Genomic DNA, 3,996 nt, shown 5'->3' with positions numbered 1-3,996 from the left:
CAGGGAGACCCCTGCCCAGGGCCTCCATATAACTTTCTGAATATGAAAGCCCGGAGGTCAGGCCAAATCTCTGCTTTTTACTTTAGACCCGCATCTCATGTTGGAAGGGCTGTTTGGGAAGGAGGAGGAAAAGGGGTCCATACACAGCACTCAGGGTTCCATGCTCCCCCAGCTCCCCCACCCTCAGCCCTTCCACTTCATCCTCGCCCTTCCCTACAGCAGCTGCCCTCAGACGCAGCCTTCTCCCAGCACACTCCTCTGCAGTCACACTTACCTGGTCTGCCCTGCACCGCACTCACCTCATCCCCACTCGTCCCCAGGTGCCCAGGGGGACACATTCCCGTGTGCACCTCCACAAGCGCACACCCACGGTGCATCCTTAAGAGGCGCCTGGTCACGGTCACACCTGCACATAACTCTGCACACACAAGCACACACATCCACACTGTCAGAGGGACACAAATACACAAGCGCTCACAGGCACCTGCACTTGTGGGAGAGGGAGGAACCTGTGGGGACTGCCAGGAGGAAGGAACAGGGATGTGGGGGGTGTGTGTGTCATTGTGTGCACGTGTGTGTCCGTGTACCTGTGTATGAATACTGGATTCTGTTGTAGGTATGTGTGCTTGTCATCATGTGTCATTGTGTTTGGGTGTGTGTGATTATGGGAGAGTGTGTGTGTGTTGTGTTTGTGTGTACACTTGTGTGGGTCTGTGTGTGTGCATGTAATTTGTGTGGATCTGTGTGTGCGTCTATGTGGCACTGTTTTCATGGGAATCAGTGTGTTGTTTCTGTGTGTGACTGTGTGTGTGTGTCCTGTTGGATCTGTTTACCTGTATATGAGTCTGTGTATGTGAAAATCTATGTCTGTGTGGCATGTTTGTGTGTGTCTGTGTGAATCTGTGACTGTGTGGTAAGCTGTGTGTGGTTGTATGTGTCTGTATGTGTGTGTATCTGTGACAGTGCCAGCCCTAGTGTCATATCCCCCCTTTGCTTCTCATGACTGAAGACCTGAATGTTCCCTTTTAGAGCCTCAGTTTCTCATCTGCAAAATGGACACTCCCACTCCATGGCCAAGGAGGAGTGGCACGGTCAGGACCCCCACATTCACAAGGCCCGGCACCCTGCTGTGTCCTCTGTTCTCGGGGTGTGGCAGCTGGGGTGTTGCCATCCCGGCTTGGCTCCTGTTCTCCCCGCAGGAGGTACTCCGTGAATGCCACTCACTTTTTCATGAACCTCTAAGGAGAGTACAAAAGTCAAAACGGAACCTTCGTCATCACCCCTTCCCTGGTCAGGCCCCAGTCAGGGATGCCCTGTTATCATCCAACTGTATTTTAGGGATTGCAGGTGGAACAGATACACATCCTTGTAAAGGACACATGTATATTCTCATAAAGGTTACATTTATATCTTATACCATAAAGGATACATGTATATTCTTATTTTTTTAAAAATCCCAAATGAGGTCTTGAGTCTTCTGGCTGAGTCTACAAGAGATCTCAACCAGGGATAGTTTTGCCCCGAGGGGAGAATGGGCAGTGTCTGGGGCATTTGTGACCATCACAACTGGGGGTGTCCCTGGCGTGTAGTGGGAGGAGGAGTCTGGTCCAGACCCCACTTTCCCCAGCTGTCTCCTGGGCCATGTAGGAGCCCCTCGTCCTTCAGTGGAGCTGCGCAGTATTCCAGCCCGTGCCCACGTCGTTGGCAGTGCCGAACTGGCCCCCCACCGGTGGACACACGGTGGCTGGCTCTAAATTGTCAACACTGCTGTGCATCGGTATCTGGGACAGTTACAGCGAAGCCAAGAGCAAATTCTAAGGAAAGTGCTTTTTTTAAAAAAAATTTTTAACAAAGGAGCTAATTTGTGCTCCAAACTGCCAGGAGCTAAATTATGCACCCCCCTTGGGACCCTTCCACACACGGGTCTGATTCCACCAGTTGCTTTTTAAAGAAACCACTGTGTGCAGGCACTGTCCTAACCTCTGGCCAAGCTGTCATTGATTTACCCACAATCCAGGGGGTAGGGACTATCATGGATCACCCAATTTCACAGAGGGGGAAGCTGAGGCACAGGGGAGGTTAAGTTGCTGGCTGGAAACATAGATTCAGGCTGCAGCCTTTCAGCACAACTGGCCTGCTATGGACCTACTATGTGCACAGCAGGGGCCTCTTCTTACCTGAACTGTGTATATTATATATTTAAAAGTAGGTTTACAGTTGTGAGTACGTGAAAGAGTTCCTTCTTGTATTATTTATTAATTATTGTATTCTAACTGTAAACCTACTTTTGCTAACCGTGTGTGTGTGTGTGTGTGTGTGTGTGTGTGTGTGTGTGTTGCTGATAGGGGACTTGCAGAAGGTTCCACCATCCACCACAACTAATATTAACACAGCCCTCACACACACTATCTCATTATCTCAAGGACTCTGATACCCGCAGTCTTCCAGGTTGTGTCCTAATGTTGCCATTTCACACATGTGGAAACTGAGGTTCCCAGAAGGGCAGTCGGTGCTCTCCACACTTTACCTTGGAGGGAACCTCACCGGCTCCGCGAGGGCTGCAGGCATGGCGGGGAGGGGGCGGCGCGCTGAGAGAATGCTCAGAAATCCATTTTCACTTTTAAACGCCTGTGAATTGGGGTGGGGCGTTGCCATCTATGTGCTCCTGGCATTTTTAAAATAAAATACTGCTTTATTTTATGTTTGTATTTGGGTTCCTAGGCACCTGCGTCCCCCATTCACCCTGGAGTTTGAAGTGCCCACAATGGGGGTTTAAAAAAAACATTGGTGACGCGCTCAGGATGTGCTAAGCGCTGTTTGAATCACTGTCAACTGCACGCACGCTGCGGTGACCAGGGACTATGTGCGGGTAGGAATCCTGCTCCCTCCTAGCCCAGCACCATGGCCGTGGACAAGTGGCAGACATTCCGTGGGCCTCCGTTTTCTCCCCAGGAACACAGGGGAATCAGGGTTGTTGGCCTGGGCATGGGGCAGGTGCCTCACGTTGGTAACAGGATGCCATTGGCCTCCGGATGTTCCGAGAGACTAGTCAAAAAGGCCAAGCTTTCTAACAATGTCTTGGGGCACTTTTAAAACAGTATTTTTTATTGATTTTAGAGGGGGGGGGAGGAACCTCAATGAAGAGAGAGAATCATCTATGGGCGCCTCCTGCACTCCCCACAGTGGGAGCGCAACCCTGGCATTTGCCCTGGTGGGGACCTCAAGGTTCCTAAGTCGATGCTCAATCGCTGAGCCCTGCAGGTGGGCCTCTGGGCGCACTTTTGATAGGAAGTCGGGTTTCTGCTAAGTAACATCATCCTTATGCCAACTGACCCCGTGAGGTGAGCACCACCAGGCCACTTTACAGCGCAGGACACCCAGGTGGGAAGAGGAGTTTAGGTGGCCTCTGAGCCAGGCTGGGAGGATCGGGGGATGAACCTGGAAGGTTGAGTTGAGCCCAGGGGTTGAGGTCAAGGTCATCAGGCACCCTGGGGACCAGACTGGGGAAGGGCAGGTCTGTGCTTAGTTATTCTTGGGGGGAGGACATTGGAGCCTGAAGAATGTGGGCTGCTGGGCCAGGTGGCCCCACTGTGCCTCAGTTTCCAGATGTGTGAAACGGGCACATGGCTAGCTGGGGTCCGTGGGAGTCGGTGGATGCCCGGGGAAGAGGCTCCAAGGTTTACCCGAGTTCTGTCTGGACATCGTCCTCCTGGGGAGGTGAGACCTGCAGGGGGAAGCCAAAGGCCGCCGCCCCCCGCCCCATCCCACCGTCCCCCTTGGGTGCTGGCTAAGGAGGAAAGAGCAGATGCCTGGAGTCCTGGTTAGCTGGGTCCCTCCAGCCAATGAGGGCGCTGTGGCAGCCAAGCCCCGTTGCCCGGGCACTGCAGCCCCTGTCTGGCTCCTGGGGACCAGGGGGAGGGGGTGCAGGGACCCCTTCTCCTGCCACGCACCTCGGGACCTACATCTTTAAGGGGAAAGCCTCGCACTGCGCGGCCT

The sequence above is a fragment of the Myotis davidii genome, unplaced genomic scaffold (genome assembly GCF_000327345.1).
Source record: "Myotis davidii unplaced genomic scaffold, ASM32734v1 scaffold551, whole genome shotgun sequence".
Classification (NCBI taxonomy): Eukaryota; Metazoa; Chordata; class Mammalia; order Chiroptera; family Vespertilionidae; genus Myotis; species Myotis davidii.
Note: the sequence above shows the minus strand (reverse complement) of the source record.